Source organism: Lactuca virosa, chromosome 7, assembly GCF_052849685.1.
Source record: "Lactuca virosa cultivar CGN04683 chromosome 7, Lactuca_virosa_CGN04683_v6, whole genome shotgun sequence".
NCBI classification, from domain to species: Eukaryota; Viridiplantae; Streptophyta; class Magnoliopsida; order Asterales; family Asteraceae; genus Lactuca; species Lactuca virosa.
In genome coordinates this window covers 250,046,289-250,074,027 of record NC_136432.1, presented here as the reverse complement: position 1 = coordinate 250,074,027, position 27,739 = coordinate 250,046,289, and positions in this window count along the sequence as shown.

The following is a 27,739-nucleotide window of genomic DNA, read 5'->3' as shown; positions in this document are numbered from 1 at the left end:
AACTTTCAAGAGCTTTAAGACTCCCACTGTCCTCTTGACATATAAGACTCCCTTGTCAAATATTCAAGAGATAGTACGGATTCTTTATCAAGACTAACACTTTACACAATTGGCCTAAGTTGGTCTCTGTTTTATCCAAAACATCACAACTTACCAATTTCAAATGTACAAGAGTAGATAACCTTTTACTCTTACATTTGACTAGTGTTAACAAACCCTCTTTAAGATATGTCACTCAAGTTACAATCTTGGAGTATGACTCTAAGAATTGTTTTGGAACGAAGTATGACTCATCTTTTTGATTTAACCATTTCAACAATTCATGACTCCTCTTCTTAGTCATAAGAATGCACTAAGATGACTTTAGAGGACCAATTGTGATATGGTATCTTAATCATTAAGATGATCATAAACATGATACTAAAGTACTCTCCCATCTTTTCAGATTTGAGAAACTTTTATCTTTCTGCCATACTTTGATTCTTCTTATTCGTTCTGTCTCACATTGAAACTTCTCCAATGCTACAGACTTATACTTAAACTTATAAGTATAACCATATTTACTGAACTTAAGTAAATCATGACGAATAGTCTTCTTGATCTTTTGTGGTGGACTTGACCAGTGCACAAGAATGTGTACTCGATCCCTTAGTCCTTTCCTTATTCACATAAGGAATTAGTCTTAATTTTCCAAGCTGAAAGTTCTCATTCATCATACTATACAACTTGCATGATTCCAAGTTTCGGTCCAATTGAACCTTGAGTGATGAGAATCTTTCCTTATTTGGTAATATTAGACACTACCACAACCGAAAGAATCAAATCCATTTTTCCAATATTGCTATCAATGGAATCTTATAAGCAACAACTTTTCACAAATGCCATTGTAAGGATACTTAAAATAAATAAAATCAAAACCTTTTTCTTTTATTTTAAAACTTTGCGGAAAAACTTATCCTTACAATCCATATGAAAACCTTGTTGTTTTCTATTCCTAAGAAATATAAATATCATAACTCTTAAGTAATAGCCCAAAATTCTGATCACCGAACCATGCGATTGAAATCCATCTTCGCGATCAGAATCAGCATGTACTTAATAGAGTTAGACAATGGACTTTACCTGAAGTAGAGCCAAACTTATTGACTTTAACATCCTTAGTTAAATTTGGCAGCTTCGTAACCAATGCCCCTTCCTTTGGCAATAGTTACCTATGGACCCTTGATAATGGGACTATCTCAGACTTCGCCTCTCTCTTTACCATTGGGTCAACCGAGTTGACTATGGCCGATCCCTTTCCATTGGGAAGAGAGAGCTTTACTGGATATCCAATGTCATCATTGTCAATGTCCATAGCGTTTTAGGAAGTTGATCTTAGCAAATAGATAAGATCATTAAGGTTCATGTCATAGTCTGTTTCATAGTAGTCCCAAAGGAACTCACTATGTAACTTAGAAAGTGATTGAACATCCAACTTTCTCAAGACTTTGACACCCAACTCTCCCAGCTTGTCAATATGTGACTTCATCTCTAAGATGTGATCACACATAGAACTTGCTTGCCATTAGGGCTTGAGTGACCTTGAACTTGTGGGTTAGGGAGAATAATTGGAGGAGGTGGAGGAAGTAAAGTTCCAAGAGATTTAGTAAGATCATAGATGTCTGAACTAGACATCTTTTGGGAGATATTCAAGATAGTTGATCTAAAGTCCTTAATATAACACCCAATATGAAATATTAAGGCTAGGATCTAACAACCTATTTATAACTGGAAGAGGGATGCCGTAATCGGAGTTATAAAATAGTTGAAGGTAGGTAAATGACGATTTACCAATTTCCACCATGAAAAACGAAATAATGTAATTAGGTTTTTAATTGGATTTGAAACTCCTAGATCTTTTGAGATTCATTGAACTTTTCAATGGCATGTTTCAATCTCGAGTGTGCCCTTCAGGTTTTGTGACTGGGATGCCGAGGATCACAAAACAAGGTGTGAAGTAACCATGCAAATATACTTGGTACCCTTAATATTTACCCCCTCAATCGATGTGCCGGTTAACCACACGAGCTCCACCGATACTATGATAAATATTAAGTTACCCTTTGCCTACTTTGTTAAATCCAGGTTAGTGTGCCGGTTAACCACACACGCTCCACTAACGGTTTAAACAAAGTGCAAAGTGTAATTTCATGGATTAGCACCTTATTCACATTTTCCTAAGTAACTAAGATTGGGTATTAATAAGAGTTTAGTTACTTAGTATTTATCATTAATACTTTTAATGAAAGGAGAATTATATTCCTTGTCCTACCCGTTCGGCTAACGACCCTCCACCAGTCAAGGAAGCGGTGGCTGAGAGTGGACACCCATTAAACTGCCATTTTATAGGCAGTAACCTTATACCCCCCTTATAGACCGGCTTCGTGAATGAGGCCTACTAACGGTAAGACTGACTTTACTCTTATACATATATATAAATATTATTAACTTATAATATTATAAAGTATAAGGGTTGAATTTTAACTTTTAAAATTCTAAGGGCTAACTTGGAATTAAAGTATTCATAAGTGAAAACTTTTCAAATTCCAAAACTTGAGGGCAAGTTTTGAAACTATTCAAAACTAATTAATTCCATAACTTATGAGTTTAAAGTAGTTTTAATTAAAAAAAAACTCTTCAAGTTCCATAACTTGAGGACAAGTTATGGAAGACTTTAAACTAATTAATAAAAAAAATAACTTTTTTTATTGTAACTTATGGAACTAATTAAGGTTACACTTTTTTTTTAATTTAATGAAGAGACTCTTGAACCTCCATAACTTGAGGACAAGTTATGGAGTCATAACCATTTAATTAGAACTAGACTCTTCATTTTGTAACCTTTGCCAACTTTTATGAGTTTTATGATTCTTAAATGTGACTTTTCATATAACTTGAGGACAAGTTACAAAAACACACTTTGGAATCAACTTTTATATTAAAATGGATTGAAAACAACTATTTCACACAACTTTTCTATTAATCTAAGAACCTCATAAGAACAAGATAATTCAAATCATCAATCTTCAAGAAATTAGCAAGAACATACAAACTAATACAAATCTTGAAATTATGACAATTATCTTAGAAATTGGATTAGCATGAACATTACCACTTCAAAAACAAGTTTATAAGTCCAAAAACATCTTAGGGTAATGTTCCTAATCCAATTCCAGCCAAAACAATCGAATATATGCATCCAACTTGATTTTTCAGCTACTTTTGCAAGTATAACAAGAAAACAAGCCTAGTCTCTGATACCACTGTTGGGTTATGAGCATTCTAACACTCCTAAGTGTACATGCAACCCTAAATACCTTGGATCTATGTTTTCTCTATTATACATACAATTATGAACATCCAAGGTATTATCCTAATCTAGCATACAAAATAATAAATATAACAAGATAGAATACATACCTCTTTGATGTAGAATGTCTTCATGAAGCTTGAGTGCCTAGTGCCCCAAGTGTGACACCTCAAATGGTTCACACAACACCAAATACACTTGGAATAACTTGAGAGAAACTTGAACACTCCTTGAAATCGTCTAGCCCTCACACTCACACATTAGTGCATGATTTCTTGAGCCATGGGATTCTTTTATATGGTGGCTATTAGGGTTACACCATGTAACTCATAACTTTACCCATTCCTTATGCTCCATGGATTTTAACCTCCATGGAGTATCCATGGGTCACCCCATGGACGTAGTCCAACATAAGGAATCTTGGATCACAAGCCCACATATATAAGAATGAATGATTTACACAATCAACCCATATATTTAATTAGTCTCCTTTTGATCACTTAATTAATTCCAAATTAATTCTTGATCAATACTAATTAAATAACCTTATTAATATATTAGAACTTATAATATATTAACCAACCTTAAGTGTTATTTCTCTCATTATAGTCTATCCAAATGCATGATGCCATGCAACCCAAATGGACCATGCCGGGTCGGGTCAAGTCTTACCAATTATAGTTATGGACTTAGACATTAATCCAACACTTCAATGGCGTGTATGGGAAACAGAACAACAGCTGGCCGAATCCAGGGCTGAATCAAGTACCAACCAGAACAACTCTCCTCGCGAGTAGAGCCTATTCTACTCTCTATTTTGGATATAAATTAGGTCTATGTATAGACTCTAGTATAAATTTCCTGTTTATGTTAAGACCTTGAACTTTCAGTCTGTTAGGTCTTTGTGCTGTCAAAAATTTCTCATTTCTGGTATGATGTAAGACCTACTCCAAGGTCAATTTTCCCGAACTTATGCATCGATAATGCCAATGATATTGACAAGCATCCAATCCTCTTGGAAAATCTGTATTCAAAAACTTTCATCTTTCTTGTGGTAACTCTCTATTGGAAACACTCAAACAATTCATGTTGGTCTATGGTGTGTTAGATCATGAAGCACTCTCATTATTCTCACTATTGAATGCTTACTATTATCTTCATCTTTGTAAACTTTTAGTTGAAAGATGCCTCCCCGTCGATCAACGAGACGCAATCCTCCGATAACTCCAACTCAACCACCACCTCCTCCACAATTTGATCCTGCAGCACTCCAAGTTGCAGTGGCTGCGGCTGCTATGGCAGCCTTAGCTCAATTCAGCGCTAGTGGTACTAGCGGGGGTGGAACGACTGTTAATTCTACTCAGGGTGGTAGTCAAGGGCAACTTAGGGAGTGTTCGTACAAGGACTTCACCAACTGCAAACCCAGAACCTTTAACAGGACTGGAGGAATCATTGCTCTATCGCAATGGTTCGAGAAAACGGAGTCGATCTTTGAGATCTGCTCCTGCCCAGAAGGAAGCAAAGTAAAATTTGTTGCCTGCACCTTCTCGGACAGAGCCCTCACATGGTGGAATAGCCAAGTCAAGTCACTGACTCTCGTAGTGGCTAATGCGATGGACTGGGAAGCTCTGAAGGAGATGATGATTGAGGAGTACTGCCCGAGGGGCGAAGTTCAGAAACTTGAACATGAACTTTGGAGCCTAACCATGAAGGGCTCCGATATAGTAGCCTATACTGCCAGGTTCAGTGATCTGGTGGCTCTATGACCGGGAATGGTCCCCACTGAGGGGAAGAAGATCGAGAGGTACATCTGGGGGCTGGTGCCTCCATTTCAGGGGAATGTGCTAGCTTTAAACCCCACTACCTTCGACAGTGCCAAGCGATTGGCACAAAGGCTCATTGATCATGGAGTCCGCACACCAACAACCACCCCCGTTGTCCCAGAACCAACCAAAACAGTCGACAACAAGCGGAAGTTTTGGGACAAGAAGAAGAACAACGCGACACAGAACTCTGCCAAAACGCAGCAGATCGTGGCTGTTCATGCCGCAACAGCACCTGCTGCCACTGCGTCGGTAAAACAGTACGATGGGAGCTTGCCGAAATGCAACAAGTGCAGCTTCCATCACAACGGCCCTTGCCGGGAGATTAAGTGTGTGAACTGCAACAGGAAAGGGAACACAACCCGTTTCTGTAAAGCTCCGGCAAGGCCAATCACCCAAGTCCCTGGTGCTGGAGAAGGTCAGGCTTGCTACGGGTGTGGTGAGGTTGGTCACTACAAAAGGAACTGCCCGAAGGCAGGGAACACTGGTGGAGTGGGAAGGGTTTTGGCGATAGGCCATGAGGAAGCAGTAGCAGACCCTACAGTGGTCACTGGTATGTTTCTCCTCGATAACTCTTATGCATGCATACTATTTTGATAGTGGAGCGGAGAAGAGTTTTGTGAACCAAAAATTTGCACACTTACTTAAACAACAACCACGAGCACTAAAAGAACCGTTCACTGTAGAAATCGCTAACGGAAAGACTGAGAGCACTAGCTATATATGCATAGGATGTACCCTAACTTTAGATAGCCATTCATTTCCAATCGACCTCATGTCTGTCTCAATTAAAAGTTTCGACGTCATTATTGGCATGGATTGGTTGAGTCTTCATCATGCTGACATCATGTGTTTTGAGAAGGTCGTTCGTCTTAATCTACCGTCTAACGAAACCCTAGTTATCTATGGCGACAAACCAGGAACGAACCTTAGAATCATCTCAAGTATACAAGCCCAGAAGTACTTACGGAAGGAATGCCATGCATTCCTTGCTCATGTAGTTGATGTTAGGCAAGAGGCGAAAGACATAATGAACATCCCAGAGGTACGCAACTTTCCCGACATCTTTCCCGAAGAACTACCAGGATTACCACCACAACGTCAAGTCGAGTTCAGAATCGACTTAGTTCCAGGAGCTACCCCAGTAGCCAAATTGCCTTATAGACTAGCACCAGCTGAGATGCACGAACTATCCGGTCAACTGAACGAACTGCTCAACAAGGGATTTATTAGACCAAGCTTTTCACCCTAGGGAGCGTCGGTCTTGTTCGTAAAGAAGAAAGACGGATCGTTCCGTATGTGCATCGACTACCGAGAACTAAACAAACTGACCGTTAAGAATTGATACCCTCTTCCACGTATAGACGACTTGTTCGACCAACTGCAAGGGGCAAACTACTTTTCCAAGATTAACCTGAGATCCGGGTATCACCAGTTACGGGTTTTAGAGGAAGATGTTCCCAAAACAGCCTTCCGAACTCATTATGGTCACTACGAGTTTGTAGTGATGCCTTTCGAATTAACCAATGTGCCCGCAATGTTCATGGACTTAATGAACCGGGTGTGCCGTCATTACTTAGATCAGTTCGTTATTGTATTCATCGACGACATACTTATCTACTCTCGTAGTAAGGAGGAACATAGTCAACACTTACGACAGATCTTAGAAACCCTACGAGCAGAGAAGCTTTATCTGAAGTTCTCTAACTACGAATTTTGGATTCGAAGAGTCGAATTCTTGGGTCACGTGGTTAGCGAAGAGGGAATACACATGGACCCTTCCAAAATAAAGGCCATTGAGAACTGGTCAGCACCCAAGACGCCTACAGAAATTCGTCAATTTCTAGGCCTCGCTGGCTACTATCACAGGTTTATTCATAACTTCTCTAGGATCGCGAAACCACTTACTACACTGACCTAGAGAGGTGTGACCTTTGATTGGGAAGAGAAACAGGAGAAGGCGTTCCAAACGCTGAAGCGAGCCTTATGCAGCACACCGATATTATCCCTCCCTGAAGGGATAGAAGACTTCGTGGTATACTGCGATGCATCAAATTAAGGGCTTAGCTGTGTTCTTATGCAACGAGGAAAGGTCATCGCATATGCCTCAAGGTAGCTTAAAATGCACGAAGTCAACTACACTACACATGATCTTGAGCTAGGAGCAGTGGTATTTGCTCTGAAGATCTGGAGACACTACCTGTATGGTACGAAAAGCACTATCTTTACAGACCACAAAAGCCTTCAGCATATATTCGAACAGAAGGAGCTTAACATGAGACAATAACGGTGGGTCAAGCTACTCAATGACTACGAATGCGAAATTCGTTATCATCCCGGTAAAGCCAATGTAGTAGCTGACGCCCTAAGTCGGAAAGAATACTCTGGTCGTAGAGTCAAATCACTGACTATGACAATCCATTCACATCTGTCCACACACATTAAGGAGGCTCAGCTAGAATCCTTGAAGCCTGAAAATGTGGCGGGTGAATCCCTTAGAGGGATGGATAAGAACTTAGAAGTCAAGGGTGAAGGAACCTTATACCTCATGGATCGTATTTTGACACCGAAGCTCGGTGGTTTCAGACACGTGGTCATGAACGAAGTGCACAATACTCGATATTTCGTTCACCCGGGTTCAGATAAGATGTATCTGGATATCAAAAAGTTATACTGGTGGCCTAACATGAAAGCAGAGATTGCTACCTTCGTAAGTAAGTGTCTTACTTACGCCAATGTTAAGGTCGAATACAATAAACCCTCAGGTTTACTACAACAACTGGAAATATCTGAGTGGAAGTGGGAGCGGATCACAATGGACTTCATAACAAAATTCCCAAGACAACGGGTGGTCTCGATACCATTTGGGTGATCGTAGACAGGTTAACTAAGTCTGCACACTTCCTGCCTATCAAAGAAACTGACAAGATGGAAAAGCTAACCAGAACTTACATTAGGGAGATTGTACGACTGCATGGTGTTCCCATATCTATTATCTATGATAGAGATAGTAGATTCACTTCAAGATTCTGGTAGTCGCTACAAAGTTCCCTGGGAACTAGGTTGGATATGATCACAGCTTACCATCCACAAACCAACGAACAAAGTGAGAGGACTATTCAAACTCTTGAAGATATGTTGCGAGCCTGTGTGATTGACTTTGGAAAGGCATGCGATACTCATTTACCCCTTGTCGAGTTCTCCTACAATAACAGTTATCACACAAGCATAAAGGCAGCTCCATTTGAAGCCCTCTATGGCCGGAAGTGCAGACCCCCTATGTGCTGGGCTGAAGTGGGTGACACGCAGTTAGCTAAAGGACGAGTTCCTGACAGCACTCTCACGGGTCTAGAAATCATCCGGGAAACGACAGAGAAGATTGTTCAGGTTCGTGAACGATTGAAAGCCTCTAGAGACCGACAGAAAAGCTACACTGACAAGAGACGGAAACCTTTGGAATTTCAGGTTGGTGACCTTGTTCTATTGAAGGTCTCACCCTCGAAGGGCTTGATACGCTTCAGAAAACATGGGAAGCTAAATCCAAGGTACATAGGGCCTTTTGAGATTATCGCTAGGATCGGCCCTGTAGCTTACAAACTCAAACTACCTCAAGAACTTAGTAACGTACACCCTACCTTCCACGTATCGAACCTGAAAAAGTGTCTATCCGATGAGACTCTTGTCATCCCACTCGATGAAATCGAGGTCAATGAGAGCCTCAACTTCGTGGAAGAACTAGTAAAAATCATGGACTGGGAGGTCAAGCAAACAAAGCAAAGTCGTATCCCAATAGTGAAGGTTCGCTGGAATGCCAAGTGGGGACCTGAATTCACTTGGGAGAGGGAGGATCAAATGAAACTTAAATATCCTCATCTTTTCCCTTAGTCTATCTGTATTTTCTTAAACTCTAATTTCGGGACGAAATTCTCTTTAACGGGGGGATGATGTGACAACCCGAAATTTCTATCTTGTAAAGTCAATCAATTCAATCAAAAGTCTGACTTGTTTAAGTTACCTTTATACTTTGTTAAGGATCTATTTGAGAGTTTCTAAGCCTAGTACACTCAAGGATTGTGTGTTAGGATATGTTAGCTTGAGATCATTGAGTTGCAATCGAGCCGAAAACACCATCAAAAGGAGTTCACGACCACAAATTAGGTTCACGGCCGTGAACCCATCTTTGGGCCGTGAACAACTATCATATATATGAAGTTGGGTCATTTTTCTTCACTTCTTCAAACTCCAGCCGTGAACATCTCTCTTCTCTCTCAACTATCTTTAACCGTGATCACTTCTAAAGGCCTCAATAACGTAAGTATCTCACCCATCTTCTTGTTGTCCCTTTGAAACACTTGATTCCACCCTTGTTACCACACTTCCTTGCAAAGATCTTCAAGAGTTCACGACCGTGAACCCTTCATAGATGCAATATAGGACCGTAAACCCTCCATCTTTGGCAGTAAACCCGTCATAGGATCAAGCTTTGGCCGTGAACACTTCAAGTATTCTTGGTTGTGAACCCTCCAAAGGCCGTGAACACCCTTTGTTTGGCGTGAACACCCTTCAACCATTCATTTGTTATTCTAACACTTCATTGAAAGTGTTTCCTAGTTCCTAAGGTTGTTACCTTTACACTTTAGTTGTTATAAGCACTAATTGTATGCCTATATATGTTAATATATGTTAAATAGGATCCGTTTGTGCTCGAGACTTCACTTGGCATACTTAGCATCCTATATCGATCTTTCATTCGAATCACTCACTACAAGTGAGTTCATACCCCTACAAATACACTTTTAAATGCTTTTTAAATGATTTTAGGGGGGAATACAAGAAGAACACAATAAAAATATGTTAACCATTTACATGTGAAAACAACATCCAAAAGGATTTCTTATACTCAAAACTTCTTAAAACTCTTTTAAATCTTTTATAAACTTCTTTTATATCAAATCATATTCGCCTATCTATTTACGTATAAGTATGCTTTAACGGACTTAGGACTACTGCTAGATACCCTGACTCATGTTCCTTGTTTGGTTGTGGGCTTTGGGTAGGATCACTAGTCCGACTGTCTGCTAAATCATAGTTATACTTATTAAATACATATATGAATATTAAACCCATTTTTAAGGAATATACTTTACTTAGTTACTTATGGTAAGTAATTGAGTCTTTCTTCAACATAGTAACAGTTCAAACAAACGTACTAGTAAACTATAATAGGTATAGTTTGGAGGTTCATTACATGCTACTTCTAGATCAGTAAAACTTACATGAGTCAGTTCATACATGAGTCAGTTCATACTTACTATAACTAGAACAGAAAGGAACATACATACTATAACAAGAACAGAAAAGAACATATATTCTATAACAAGAACAAGATAACACTAATGTGAGCCACTACTTCATGGCATAGCAATATACTTGTTGTGTCACGTTTTGTAACCAGAGTCTCCTGGAGGGAGAGCATGAGTTTTTGTATAGATCTATACGGGATTGACCATCCTACACCTTGCTGCTAGCTACAGTGGGACCTGTAGGTCTACGGGTGACAAATGTCATACCATTTCGACGTATTTTGATCGTCGTGTTTTATACTAGTCAATCAAGCATGGTTATAACCACATCACATTTTACCTTTATTTAACTTATTGGTTTAAAGGTAGTTAGTACTTCAGTAGTTATTTTATACAATACTACTGTACATCTTCATTTTTTCCATTACATTCATATAGTGATATTCTCACATCGAGTAATGCAAACTATTTTCTAGTAAAGATAGTCATAAACTTGGGAAAACATACATTTTTACGAGAAAACAAACTTACAAAACAGTCGGGTCTTGGTAGAAGACTACGTCCCATTTTAGTAGAAAATATAGGATTTTCTAGGAAGTATACAAACTTTTACATCAAAACACTTACAAACATTTTCATAAAACAGATGAAAACTCTTGAAACTAAAATACTTATGAACTCACCAGCTTAAATGCTGATCTACTCTTTCAAAATAACTTGTATTCTCAGGTCACCAGCAGACAGGTACAGATGACCAGGTTTTGAGAAGACGGAGCATGTTCAAGACTTGTCTTTATTTTGATTACATATTTTTGGTGTCTTCCAAACTTTACACAGAACACACTTGTATTAAACTATTTCTCGTGAGTTTTAAGGGTACATCAAGGGCTCTCCATCAAAACTCATACATCCTTGGTAAGTTATGGTGAAACTCTATAACTTTTGATTCAAGTTTACTCTAGATATCTCTTCTTAACCCACATCATTTCATGATCCATGCTCTTAGAACTTCATAGATCTCGAAAATCTCCTCAAGGAAACATCTAGGGCCGAAATCTCGTTCAAACTCTTCATCAAACCGAGAACAACAACCCAATGTGAGTTCATACCCCCTATTTTCAGTTTTTACTTTGTTTTAGGGGAGAATACAAGTTGTTTTGTGTAGATCTATGTGTGTATGCATGATTTTGTGTGTTTTTCTAGTTATATATATGTGATTATGTGTTGTAAACTTCATGAACTAAAAGTTCTACTAAAAGATGATGCTATTGGTATAACATAACACTCATTTCAACTTCTCTTACAAGGAAATGGTTTTAAAATACCTACAAGTTACTTAAAACTAAGAACTTTGCACAAGAGGGCTAATTTTCACAAAATAAACAAAAATGAGGTCCTCATGTTAACCCACGGTTTTTGAGAGGACCAAAAGAGTCATTTCTAAATCAAAATGGATCTTTGTCATATTCATGGTTTTAAAGGGGCCAAAACAGCAAATTTTCGCAAATGGGCTTCTATATAGGCCTTCACAGTTCTAATGGGCTAAATATGTTAATTTTCACAATAATGGGCCTTATTTGGGCTTCTCACGGCTTTGGGCCAAAATTTGTAACTTTTTGGACTTTTATGGGCTTAAATGTCATTTTCAACAAAGTTGTGCCAAAATGTAAATTTTTGATAAGAGGGATTAAATATGTGAAATTATTAAAATTTGGGCAAAAAAGATGAAATTATCTATAATGGGCCGAAAATGCACATTTTTATAAAAATCATGCCAAAAATGATATTTTTGACAAAAGTGAGTTAAAAATGTTATTTTAACAAAAACTAGCCTTAAATGCAAGTTTTGTTCTAAAAAGGCGGCCTAAAATGTTATTTTTACCAAAAATGGGCCTTAATTGTAAATTTTTGGCTTAATGGGCCAAGAATGTCATTTTTACAAAAAGTGGGCCTTTTATGTCATTCTGGTAAAATAATTGATCTAAAACTAGCAATATAATAACAAACGGGCTAATTATGTCATTCTCATGTTTATTCGGTCTTAGTGACCCATTTATATGCTTGATAGGTCCTGAATACTCTTTATATGTTTATTGGGCCTTGTTGACCAATTTACATGCTCGACGGACCTTGGATACTCCTTGCGTGCTTATTGGGCCTGTAAATATCATACATGTGAAATGGGCCTTAGTTGTCCTTTTTCATATATTTTGGGCCCAGGTTATATAATCTCATTCCTTTTGAGACTAGAAATACTTTACATGGTTCGTGGGCCTTAGTTGTCCACTTACATGTTCAGTGGGCCTGGAATGTACTTTATATGTTTCTTTTCACGTAAATTCGATTAAGGATCTAGTGAGACGTGTCGGCTGACACCTATTGAGTGTACGATCGTAGCCTGTAGTTATAACCAGAGTCTCTTGGAGGGAGAGCAAGGGTTTGTGTATAGATCTATATGTGCATGACACCTCACACCTGAGCTGTTCGTTACACTTAGACTAAATCAGTCTAGGGTGACGAAAACCTGACCTTATTTCTGCCAGCATCCATAAATGCCAAGACAGGCGAAATTGTCATTATCTAGTATGGTTGTAACGACTCACTTAGAGGAATTAACGTTATAAAATTTACGAGAAAACCATTATCTTTTCTCTTTGGATTACTCGGTAACTTACTCGCGTCGGTACGTGTTAGGGTGCAAAGTCACTCTTGGATGTTGTGTTTTAGGCTTACCCTATTGTATGTGTAAATGGGTTGAGTCTTTCCTATAAATAGGAAGTGAGTGACTCCCATTATGTAAAAAAAAGAAAAAAAGGAACCATTTGGAGTGTTAGACTAGAGAGAGAAATTGTGTACAAACCCATTTGTATATCCTTTCTAGATCTAATATGAGCTTACACAGATTTATTTACTTCTTCTGTTCTTGAGTTTACATGATGATTCACTAGATCTTTTCTAATTCCGCACATGCCTTCATAATCAACACCACTACAATTGGTATCAAAGCGGGTGTTCTTGATTTGATCAAGAATTGATCCTTGATGGCTTTCTAGATTTGGTGATTCTTTGTTTTTTATCTTTGATCTTCGTGTTTTAGAGAGTTTTTGGATTCTAGAAATTGAATTTAGCATTGTTTCTACTCATAATTCGATTTTCTTCACTAGATTCAAGTGATTTTTACTTTCTCTCTCTAGAAAACCCATTCAAAATCACTTTCTCTCTCTAGAAATTTTCAAGTTCTTGTGATCATGGTGGATTTGCCATATGATTCTTGGGTTGTGATCATTGAAGATATCAAATACAAAGTCAATGAAGATCAATTTTATGGGTTGGTGTTAAGCAAATTGATTTTATGGGGTAATATGGTTTCTTATGGAGATTTGAAGGATGATAATGGAAGCTTGATTTTTCAACCAGTTTGTAAGATTGTATGGTTGAATAAAATTGCATTGTCCATATTAGTTCGTAGTAGAAATCAAAAGGAAGGAGAAGAAAGAGATTTGTTTAATAAGAAATATATTTCTCTAATTGAAAACCCGAATGATCTTCGTGCTCTTAAGTTTGTTGAAGTTCTTGACAATGGAGTTCAATGTGATGTTCTTGATGTTATTGATAAGAAGATTCAAGTTGATTCTCTTGAAGATGAAAAACTTTTTTGCTCAATTGGAGTTCAAACCGATGATATTTTGTGTTCTTGTGATTCATTTGAAGGAATGATTCCTTATCGGAAGCCGGTGATCCAAGAAAATCACAAGTATCAAACTCCAAAAGATTTGATTCAAACTCATAAAGTTGAAGTTGTGGGAAGTGGGTTTCTTCATGAAATCAAGTCTTCAAGATGCAAAAAGATGAGAAAGAAAAAGAAGAAGAAGAAGATTAAACGGAAGAACAAGCGGGTTTATTCACAAAAATCGTCAAATGTTGTTGTGAATCTGAAATCCGTGAAGCAAATTTGGGTTCCAAAGCAACAATCTCCAAAGGTTGCATTGAATTTGAAGTCAAAACCAAAAGTGTTGGTGGTTCTTTTGATGATGTTCTTGGATCGTTGAAGAACACGAAGAACGAGTTGTACATCATGCATAGTGGGTGGTACAATGTTCAAATTGGAGATTTTCTCGTTCCAACAAAAGAACAAGATCTTCTAAATTTGATTCGTTTGTTGAAAATGGAACTCGATTCGTCAAAAGGTAACACAAATTCTCAAATGGATTCCAAAACGTTCATGATTTCGATTCGTGTGTTTCGTTTTTAATTTTTGATCGTTTTAACTCAATTGGATCGACTTCGTTTCAAACCCCTTTGAAGATCCAATTAAAAAATTTTTAGATCAAACTTCAAAATTAAAGCATTTTCTAAAAATCACGAATTTACTGTTCATAGATCCAATTCGTAAGACCAAATTCTAGTGAAACGTACTGTTCATCGATTAAATGTTTCAAGCCCAAAATTATAATCTGATTACTATTCATATTGAGCCCAAATTTCGAATCCTTTACTGTTCATCATAGCCCATTACGAGTCATTTGATCTGTATTCGACATAAATCTATGGAGTCGGAGGTTGAACAAATAACCTGTAGATCCTCTTCTCTTGTTCTAACTCTGCTAAATTCAAATCTGATTTGTTGATATTCGAAATCGATTTGAGTATGATATTGATTTTACTTAATGTTGGTTCGATGGCTGATTCAATCGGTTCTTGAAAATGAATCTAAGGTCAAACTAAGAAAAGTCAAAATTGATTTGTGATTCATGGTCGAAAATTTGATTTTGATTGGAGTCGAAATCAGATGTATTTAGAAGTTGAAATTGATTTCGATTTGAATCGTTTCGAGATGGTTACGTTTTGATTTCAACTGAGGTTTGTCTTGGCTAAAATAATTGTTGTCGAACTCAGGGTCACGTTTGAAATTCGTTTTTGGTTACTTTTGGAGTCAAGAATGTTCGTGTATGATATCAAAATCGAGTTCGATTGTTTGTGGCTATGTGATTTTTGTTTTGGGAAGTCAATTGACGACAAATCGTTTTGGGTTTGGGGAATCGATAGTCAAAGCCTGATTCAAATGAAGTCACAATAGAGTTCGATTATTGAAGAATCGCTTGAAATCAAAATTTGATTCAAGATGTCTAACATCAATTTCGACTGATGTTTGTTTGAGTTGAAAGCAATATTAAAGATGAAGAATCAGATTTCGAAAGCAGATGACGACTGATGTTTGTCTTGGAGTTGAACGTCCTTACCTGGAGTCAAAATCGTGCTCCAATGGTCGATGGCTGGTAATTTGAAAAAGCGAAGTCTGGATTTGGTAGACTAATGATCGATGAATTGATACGGTTGTTGGCTTGATGACAAATAGTCGATTGGTAACGAAGCGATGGTATTTCATTTTTGGGGAACCTGTGATAGAAAAAGCGAAGGACGCTAGTCAAGAATTAGATGTCGACGTGGGTTTATAGCTTGATGTCCACTGATTTTGTTGGAATCGATATTCGATGGTTGATATGCCAAGTTTGTTGTTGATGTCGATGATATTGGGTCTGAAATTTCGAAGGCTTGGAGTCTACGTTCGTTAGTTTGGAGTCGATATTGTGAAGTTAGACTGGAGGTCGAATGTTTCAGTCTCGAGTTTGGTTTACTGGGAAGTGATGTTGATCTTAAATTTCGAAAGTTTGGTTGTGAGAATCGGGTATCGATTAACGAAGATTTTGGTTTACTTTCGAAAGTTTGATAACGAGTTGTGAATGGACGGAAAGCTCAAAAGTCAAAAATTTGGAGATTGAAGTTTCGATGGTTTCTAACTAGTATCGACATTCGCGACTGGAACAAGTAGATTGGGGAAGAAAGATATAAAAGTTACGAATTGGTCCCTGCAACTTTCGATGGTTTGACAGTTTGTAACCATATTCGACATTAGGACCTGATTTCAACATTTTGAAGCATTGTGAAGAAGTTTCAAAATGAGTCCCTGCAGTTTCGAAAGTTTGGCAGAAAATATCCAATTTCGAAATTGGGCTGAAATTGAAGAATTTTCATTTCTGGTCCCTGTAGTTGGTGCAAACTTACACTTTATGCCCAGTTTCGCAAATAGGGGAGTGTTTCGCATCTTTAGCTGTTTTTGGTGCAATGGTTCCCTGCAGAATTCAGAAAGTGACATTTTTTACCCGGATTTTGGAAAATCTTGCAACTTTCACCCAAAAAGTCAAAAAATTTCACAAATTGGAAATTTTTTGAGGCTTTTTCGTTATTGTTTTTCCTTGCAAGATTTTTGGTGTTTCATTTTTGGTACACATCAAGGGGGAGTATTGTGAAGTTTATTCCTCGAGCGCTTCTCAGCCTTAATGGGTTTTATAATCATTATTTTGATTATAAAAAGGGGGAGAATGATGGGTATTCGAAGCGGGTTTGTCGGATATTCATTTGCGGATTTGAAGACCGGTGTTACTTTGAGGGGGAGTTCGGTCTTGATCGCGCTAGCTCGTTGGAGACTGAAGCCGGGACATCCAATCCTAACTTTGAGGGGGAGAATGTTAGGGTGCAAAGTCACTCTTGGATGTTGTGTTTTAGGCTTACCCTCTTGTATGTGTAAATGGGTTGAGTCTTTCCTATAAATAGGAAGTCAGTGACTCCCATTATGTAAAAAAAAAGGAACCATTTGGAGTGTTAGACTAGAGAGAGAAATTGTGTACAAACCCATTTGTATATCCTTTCTAGATCTAATATGAGCTTACACAGATTTATTTACTCCTTGTGTTCTTGAGTTTACATGATGATTCACTAGATCTTTTATAATTCCGCACATGCCATCATAATCAACACCACTACAGTACGCAACCTCGGGGGTTGCTTTACTAGCATTCTCTTTCACAGACAACATAGGGTTGTCTGGGGGCATTCTCTTTATATTCTCTTTATATTATCTTTACATTCTCTTTACATTCTCTTCATTCTCTTTTTGCATTCTAGTAAGCAATAACACACATGCATTAATACAATATCAGACACAAACATACTAAACTGTTTTAAGAAAACATACAATATCATTCTCTTTTTGCATTCTAGTAAGCAATTACAAAGTTATACAAATCATTTTCTCAAACATGCTTATGAACACACCAACATTTTTATGTTGACCTCTTTAAATTAACTTGTATTCTCAGGAAACCGTTGAACAGGTTGGGCAGAACGAATTCATGGATATTTAGTTATATTTTGTTTCATCATACTTTAACTATTTTGGCATGTAATATTGAAATACCATACTTGATGTAAACTATGAATGTTGTTATATTACATGTGTGATGATGATGATGTTATGTTTCAATTATATACTCTGTGATGATACTACAAAGATGGAAGTCACACCAAGCCCCCGGATGTTTCCGCCGTCTGGTTCGGGGGTGTGACAGATTGGTATCAGAGCACTATTTATAGTGAACTGGCATATCTAATCATACAAGATATGCAATTATAAATGCAATGGGACTAAAACACTCTGAATAAAATACATACCTAGGTGTGCATTAATACAATAACCCTAAAAGTCTCTGGAGGAAATTGAACACCGTGGTCAAACCCGGATAGTTATGTAGTCGTACTGGGGGTAAATATAGCCTGATCAACTATATTTATTCAAAATACGACCAACATGTGTTTGGGAGTGATCATGTTAGGAAATGAATCTAGAAACTTACCACGTATCGAAAAAGCTCTAAGGAACTCAAACATAAACAATTAAAATACTATAGGAGTATTTTGAAATTTTATCTACATACTCTCTTTACACGTTTCTCACCCCTCGTGCAGACACTATGGCCGGATTCCACCATCCAGGAGATCCCTACTTCCCAACCAGGGGAATGGTGGATGGTTGGAGCCAGAGGAAGAGCCAGAAGAAGAGCCCGAGGAAGAACCTATAGGAGGACCAGAAGAACCGGTAGCTGACTCAGATGAGGAGGAGGCTGATTGCAGCAACGCAGATGACTCAGACGCGGAGTCTGAAGTCATCGATCCGCCCTACATGGCCAGGGTGCCCCCATACAGGATGGGCCCCAATGGTCCTACGCCCCCATGGGCACACGAGATCTGGAGTTGGAGCCGCCAGCAAGGGGTGCGACCCCCATTTGGTATGAACAGGGGCTACTATACTTGAGTCACGGTGGACCTGCAGACCGAGCTCTGCCTGTGATGGTAAGGAGGACACACGACATCGGCGAGCAGACACATGCAACCACCGGACAAATGGTTGCCATGAGAGCCGCGGTTGAGCGCGCGGAAAAGATGACACATGAGGTAGTCAGGGACTACCAAGCACGACAAACAGCATTGGAAGCCCGGTTTCGGGCCGCCGAGTAGCACCTAGCCAGACTCCAGGGTGCATCCACCTCGTCGTCAGCACCGCCAGACCCTTCTCGCCGCAACTAGTACCGTTCATCTTCTACCTACTACCGTTATGATTTTCCTTTATGCACTACTCTATGTACTATCGACTACATGATTAAGTGATTACACTACTCATGGAGTCGTTACTCTATCAGATTCGATTTCATTTCATGTATTGTATGCCTTATGTAGGCAAATTTTCATGTACTTAAAAGATTATCATTAATGAAAACGGCTATATATTTTTCTCATAATGTTGTTATTTGCTATGTGTTTTATTACTTTTATTACATGTTGATTGTATGCACTCACTTACTTACACACAACACCGACACTGTTCTATAATCAAGAAATCATGAAACTAGAATGCACTGGATACTCAACATCTTTTTGTTCCATGACAGAAAGATGCCTCGAAGACCGATACGCGAAAACCGCAACGCAACACCACCACCACCGCCTCCACCAGAAATGGACTCTGCTGCATTTCAAGTAGCAGTTTCAGCTGCAGTTACAGCAGCACTGGCTCATATTCACCACGGGAACAACGGTGGAGGTAACGGGCAATGGGCTGGAAGTTCAAACCATGGGATGAACCAAGGACCTACCAGAACCTGTACCTACAAAGACTTCACGAATACCAAGCCTCGAGCCTTCAACGGGACGGGAGGCGTGATGACTCTGAAAAGATGGATAGAAAAAGTGGAATCAGTATTCGAGATCTGCGGATGTCCTGAGGAGTCCAAGGTGAAGTTTGCGGCTTGCACATTCCTCGATCAAGCTCTCTCTTGGTGGAATGGTCACGTGGAGGCCATGACACTCCCTGTGGCGAATGCTATGCCATGGGAGGTTAAGGAAATGTTGATGGTCGAATACTGTCCAAGGGGAGAAATCTAGAAGATGGAGCAAGAACTGTGGAATATCACAGTCCAAAACTCCGACATTGATGCATACATCTCGAAGTTTAGTGAGTTGTCACTCTTGTGTCCAGGGATGATCACGTCTGAAGGGAAGAAGATTGAAAGATTCATCTGGGGATTGACCTCTCTAAATCAAGGAAATGTAATCGCAGCAAACCCTGGAATGTACGACAGTGCTAAAAGACTAGCCAAGAAATTATACGACGATGGAAATAAGAAGAGTGCCAAGGCAGGGGAAACAGAAGTCAAAAAGGAAGGTGATAATAAGAAAGGCAAGAACAACAAGAGAAAGGAGCGACAAACCCAAGAGTCATCAAAGAAGCAACAAGCAGTAGCAGTCAACGCTGCTACCGCTCAGATTACCACAACAACACATGCTCCAGCCTCATCCACACCAGCTACTACCAGGCAATACTCAGGGACCCTACCCAAGTGTAACAAATGCGGTTTTCACCACCATGGAGAATGCAGGGAGATGCATTGCATGAGTTGCAACCGAAAGGGTCATACCGCACGTTACTGCAGATCACAGCCTCAACAGAACCAACAACCAAATAACAACAACAGCAACAATCGCAACAACAATAACAACAACAATAATGCTGGGGCTAGTTACACTTGTTATGGGTGTGGAGGGACTGGTCATTTCAAAAGTGATTGCCCAAAGCCAACAACCAGGGGGCATGAGTATCAGGAAGGGTATTGACATTGGGTCAAGGTGAAGTAGTTCAGGACCCGTCAGTTGTTACTGGTACGTTCCCATTTAACAACACTTACGCATGCATTTTATTCGATAGCGGAGCCGAGCGAACCTTCGTTAGTAACAAATTCAAACATTTACTAAATCAACAACCCCAGAAGCACAACGAAGCCTTCACGGTGGAGATGGCTAATGGGAAAACCGAAACAACCAAAGATGTTTATGTAGGGTGCACATTAACACTAAACAACCACTCATTTCAAATAGATTTGATGCGGGTAAATATTAGGAGTTTTGATGTGATAATCAGCATGGATTGGTTAAGCCCCCACCATGCTGATATTATGTGTCGCGAGAAGGCCGTTCGCCTTCACCTCCCCAATCACGAAACCCTAATAATCTATGGCGATAAACCTGGTGCCAATCTTCGTCTCATCTCGTGTATAAAGGCACAAAAGTGCCTGCACAAGAAAAACTATTCTTTCCTCGCTCATGTTGTGGATAAAGCCAAAAGAGTACGTACACATTAAAGACGTTCCAGTGGCATGCAATTTCCCCGATGTATTTCCAGAAGACCTTCCGGGAATACCCCCAGAAAGACAGGTTGAATTTCGAATCAACCTCGTACCAGGAGCCACATCAATTGCCAAATCACCCTACAGGTTAGCTCCCGTCGAAATGCAGGAGTTATCCAATCAACTGAGCGAATTGCTGAGCAAAGGATTCATCAGACCAAGTTTCTCACCCTGGGGAGCTTCGGTCTTGTTTGTCAATAAAAAGGACGGATCCTTCAGGATTTGCATCGATTATAGGGAATTGAATAAATTCACTGTCAAAAACCGATACCCACTCCCTCGGATTGACGATCTATTTGACCAGCTTCAAGGAGCTAGTTACTTCTCGAAAATAGATCTAAGATCTGGTTATCATCAACTTCGAGTCCGAGAAGAAGACATTCCAAAAACTGCTTTCCGAACTCGATACGGTCATTACAAATTTGTTGTAATGCCCTTCGGTCTAACAAATGCCGCCGCAACATTTATGGACCTCATGAATCGAGTCTACCGCCCATTTCTTGATAATTTCATGATCGTTTTCATCGACGGTATTCTTATATACTCTCAAAGCAAAGAAGAGCATGGTCAACATCTCCGTCAAATCTTGGAAACCCTAAGGGCTGAGCGTTTATATGCAAAACTCTCCAAATGCGAGTTCTGGATTCGCAGTGTAAACTTTTTGGGTCACGTAGTCAGTAAGAAAGGGATTCATGTAGATCCTTCCAAGATCAAGGCCATCGAAGGCTGGGCGATTCCGAAGACACCAACAGAAATTCGACAATTCTTGGGTCTCGCGGGCTACTACCGAAGGTTTATCCAAAAAATTTCCAAGATAGCCAAACCCCTCACCACCTTGACACAAAAAGGCGTATCTTTCAAATGGACGGAAAAGTAAGAAGTTTCCTTCCAAACCTTGAAGCGAGCCCTCTGTAGTGCACCAGTGCTATCCTTATGGGAGGGAAACGAAGACTTCGTAGTCTACTGCGATGCTTCGAACCAAGGATTAGGTTGTGTCCTCATGCAGCATGGAAAGGTGATAGCTTACGCATCCAAGCAATTGAAAATGCATGAAGTAAATTACACCACCCATGATCTCAAGTTGGGAGCTATGGTCTTCACCATAAAGATTTGGAGGCACTACCTCTACGGTACAAAGTGCACCATCTTCACTGATCACAAAAGCCTCCAGCACATTCTAAACGAAAAGGAACTGAACATGAGGCAGCGAAGGTGGGTTGAGCTGCTAAATGATTACGAATGCGAAATCAAGTACCACCCAGGCAAGGCTAACGTGGTAGCCGATGCCATGGATAGGAAAGAATACTCAGGTCGCTGGGTGAAGACACTATCAATAACCATCCACTCCCACCTAACCTCACAGATCAAGGAAGCCCAATCATATGCATTGAAGCCGGAGAACACCACAGATGAAACATTGTGTGGGATGGATAAGAACTTTGAAGTCAGGGAGGACGGAACTTACTACTTCATGAATAGAATCTGGGTCCCTAAACTTGGTGGATTCAGAGAGATAGTCATGAACGAAGCCCACAAAATGTGATATTCCGTCCATCCGGGTTCGGATAAGATGTACCTGGACATTAAGCAACATTATTGGTGGCCAAATATGAAGGCAGAGATCGCCACTTACGTAGGCAAGTGTCTCACTTGCGTCAAGGTGAAAGTGGAGTATCAAAAGCCCTCGGGATTATTACAACAGCCAGTAATACCCGAGTAGAAATGGGAAAGGATTACCATGGACTTCATAACCAAATTACCTAAGACAGCAGACGGATTGGATGATATCTGGGTGATTGTCGATAGGTTAACTAAATCTGCTCATTTCCTGCCAATAAAAGAATCGTACAAGATGGAAAGATAAACACGAATCTATATCAAAGATATCGTGAGACTTCATGGAGTGCCAGTATCTATTATCTCGGATCGTGACAGTAGATTTACTTCACGGTTTTGTCAGTCACTCGAGAAGGCTATGGGGACACAACTAGACATGAGCACTGCTGACCACCCTCAAACCGATGGCCAGAGCGAAAGAACCATCCAAACACTCGAAGACATGATCCGAGCCTGTGTGATCGATTTCGGCAAGTCATGGGATACCCACTTTCCCTTAGTTGAATTCTCATACAACAACAGCTATCACACAAGTATAAGGGTTGCTCCTTTTGAGGCCTTATATGGTTGCAAATGCAGATTGCCTCTCTGTTGGGCTGAGGTGGGTGACACCCAGCTGGCAAAAGGGCAATCACCGGACAGCACCCTTACAGGACTAGAAATCATTCGCGAAACTACAGAGAAGATAATTCAAATCAAAGCCCGACTCCAAGCGTCACGTGACCGACAAAAGAGTTACGCTGACAAACGATGAAAACCTCTGGAATTCCAAGTCGGAGATCGAGTGTTGTTAAAGGTCTCTCCCTAGAAAGGGATGATCCATTTTGGGAAACGAGGAAAACTAAATCTGCGATACATTGGACTGTTCGAGATTCTTGCCCGAATTGGTCCGGTGGCTTATAAGCTACAGCTACATGCGGAGCTCAGCAACGTACGTCTTGAACTTGAAAAAGTGCTTAGCAGATGAAACTCTTGTCATTCATCTGGAAGAGATCGAAATAAACGAGAATCTCCTGTTCGTTGAAGAACCGATCGAGATAATGGATAGGGAAGTGAAGCGTACGAAACAGAGTCGCATTCTGATTGTGAAGGTTCGATGGAATGCTAAGCGTGGACCGGAATTCACATAGGAACGCAAAGACCTGATGAAGCAGAATTACCCTCACTTATTCTCTCGTTCATGATCCTACCTTCCAAAAGAATTTCAGGACGAAATTCCCTCTAACGGGGGGATGATGTCACAACTAGCATTTTAGCTAGGAAATTCTATCTTCGTGTAAACATCAACTATTGTAAGACGTGTAACCTAAGGGAATATCATACTCTATGCTCAAACAAAATCACCCATTTGAATCAAAACTCCGAGTGAAGTTCAAACCTAATACAATGCATCTCAAATACTTAACTATGGGTCTGAAACCCTAAATATTCCTGTTCGAATTTAGTATGGACTAGGATCCTCTTATTGGGCCTAATGGGCCAGTAAACCTTCTATTTGATGATTTTGGGCCAATGAAACCCACTTGGGCTCTAGTTGGACCCACATTTGTCAAAACCATAGCAATTGGGCCATGTTGGGCCTAAAATAACTCACTTATTCTCATGGGCCTTTATGGGTCGTGAACCACCTTAATAAACTATGATGGGTCGTAAACCCATCCTCTCATGGTAATTGGGCCGTAAACCCCATCCTTTACCACCTTTGGGCCATGAACACTCATAAGGGCCCAATGGGCCGAAAACCTTCAACTTGGGCCTCATAATATCGAAATTAAGAAAGTATGGACCAAACTTTTTCTCCTTTCTTTTTCCTTTCCCCCTTTCTCGGCCCATACACATATAAAAAAAACAAATTAGCAAAGGATAATTAAGAGTGCCACCTCATGTTTACAAGGTGGATTTCCATGCTATTATCTAACAAACCTCCATACTATTCTCATGTTTCAATGCAACATCAAATCACCTCTCCCCCCCCCCCTCCTTCTTATTCATGGCCAAGGATCTCCCACCACCATTCTTACTCTCAATTCTAACTACTTCAAACAGTCTCTAGCACAAGAACTCCTCTCCACCATCCTCCTAATTCTCGTGAGTTTTAAGGGTACATCAAGGGCTCTCCATCAAAACGCATACATCCTTCGCAAGTTATTGTGAAACTCTATAACTTTTGGTTCAAGTTTACTCTAGAAATCTCTTCTTAACCCACATCATTTCATGATCCATGCTCACAGAACTTCATAGATCTCGAAAATCTCCTCAAGGAAACATCTAGGGCTGAAATCTCCTTCAACCTCTTCATCATACCAAGAACAACAACCCGCTGTGAGTTCATACCCCCTATTTTCGGTTTTTACTTTGTTTTGGGAAAGAATACAAGTTGTTTTGTGTAGATCTATGTGTGTATGCATGATTGTGTGTTTTTTCTAGTTATATGTGTGCTTATATGTTGTAAACTTCATGAACTAAAAGATCTACTAAAAGATGATGCTATTGGTATAACATAACACTCATTTCAACTTATCTTACAAGGAAATGGTTTTAAAATAACTACAAGTTACTTAAAACTAAGAACTTTGCATAAGAGTGCTAATTTTGACAAAATAAACAAAAATGAGTTCCTCATGTTAACCCACGGTTTTTGAGAGGACCAAAAGAGTCATTTCTAAATCAAAATGGATCTTTGTGATATTCATGGTTTTAAAGGGGTCACGGCTTTGGGCCAAAATTTTCATAAAAATGGGCCTTATTTGGGCTTCACGGTTCTAATGGGCTAAACATGTCAATTTTCATAAAAATGGGCCTTATTTGGGCTTCTCACGGCTTTGGGCCAAAATTTGTAACTTTTTGGACTTTTGTGGGCTTAAATGTCATTTTCAAAAAAGTTGTGCCAAAAATGTAAATTTTTGATAAGAGGGATTAAAGATGTGAAATTATTAAAATTTGGGCCAAAAAGATGAAATTATCTATAATGGGCCGAAAATGCACATTTTTGTAAAATCAAGCCAAAAATGATATTTTTGACAAAAGTGAGTTAAAAATGTTATTTTTACAAAAACTAGCCTTAAATGCAAGTTTTGTTCTAAAAAGGGGGCCTAAAATGTTATTTTTACCAAAAATGGGCCTTAATTGTAAATTTTTGGCTTAATGGGCCAAGAATGTCATTTTTACAAAAGTGGGCCTTTTATGTCATTCTGGTAAAATAATTGAGCTAAAACTAGCAATATAATAACAAACGGGCTAATTATGTCATTCTCATGTTTATTGGGCCTTAGTGACCCATTTATATGCTTGATAGGTCCTGAATACTCTTTACATGTTTATGGGGCCTTGTTGACCCATTTACATGCTCGACGGACCTTGGATACTCCTTGCGTGCTTATTGGGCCTGTAAATATCATAATATCATACATGTGAAATGGGCCTTAGTTGTCCTTTTACATATATTTTGGGCCTAGGTTATATAATCTCATTCCTTTTGAGCCTAGAAATACTTTACATGCTTCGTGGGCCTTAGTTGTCCACTTACATGTTCAGTGGGCCTGGAATGTACTTTATATGTTTCTTTTCGCGTAAATTCGATTAAGGATCTAGTGAGACGTGTCGTTTGACACCTATTGAGTGTACGATCGTAGCCTGTAGTTATAACCAGAGTCTCTTGGAGGGAGAGCGGGGGTTTGTGTATAGATCTATACGGGGATGACACCCCACACCTGAGTTGTTCGCTACAGTTATACTAAACCAGTCTAGGGTGATGAAAACCTTACCTTATTTCCGTCGGCATCCATAAACGCCAAGACATGCGAAATTGTCATTATCTAGTATGGTTGTAACGACTCACTTAGAGGAATTAACGTTATAATATTTACGGGAAAACCATTCTCTTTTCTCTTTGGATTACTCGGTAACTTACTAGCGCCGGTACGCAACCTCGGGGGTTGCTTTACCAGCATTCTCTTTCACAGACAACATAGGGTTGTCTAGGGGCATTCTCTTTATATTCTCTTTACATTCTCTTCATTCTCTTTTTGCATTCTAGTAAACAATAACACACATGCATTAATACAAGATCGGACACAAACATACTAAACTGTTTTAAGAAAATATAGGATTTTCTTGTGATTACAAATTTATACAAATCATTTTCTCAAACATGCTTATGAACTCACCAACATTTTTATGTTGACCTTTTTTTAAATTAACTTGTATTCTCAGGAAATCGTTGAACAAGTTGGGCAATACGAATTCATGGATATTTTGTTATATTTTGTTTCATCATACTTTAACTATTTTGGCATGTAATATTGAAATACAATACTTGATGTAAACTATGAATGTTGTTATATTACATGTGTGATGATGATGATGGTATGTTTCAATTATATACTGTGTGATGATACTACAAAGATGGAAGTCACACCAAGCCCCCGGACGTTTCCGCCATCTGGTTCGGGGGTGTGACAGAATACATCAATTGTCAGCTTGTTCTTGAGCTTTGCCATGTATCGACTTCGTCTGAACACTTCTGCTAAAGATGATAGCCAAGAAACCGAGGACCATTTCATATTCTCTGCTTCTGAAAGGACGTACATAGGTTGTTCCATGATGGCTTGAAGTCCTAAGATCACATTTTTAGCTAAATTTTCATCTTCTTCATCATCTATTTCAAGAGGTTTAGAGTTACGATATCGAGAATTTCTTCATCGGTTGATTCATATCGGAGCACAAAATCTGAGATAGGTTACCATTGAATTGTTCTTTCTCTTTCTCCCCCTCTTGCATGGGACGGCCCTGCCTCTGATGCAAGTACAGATTCAGTCTTGGTTTCTTCCAACCATTCAATGACTCGTTGAAAACTTGTGTTGAGTTTTTTGGTGAGAGCGACGTGTGCCTCGGCTGTGGGAGCTTGAACTTTGAGATGGGCAAATGTTTCATCTAGAATAATGAGCATCTCATCGAACTACTTGTTCGGAACATCCACACCATTCCAATTTGCACGATTAAGCTTGATAAGAACCTCTTGTATGACCATGTTCATGATATCCTTTTAACAAATCTCCTTTTCGAGTCGTTGAA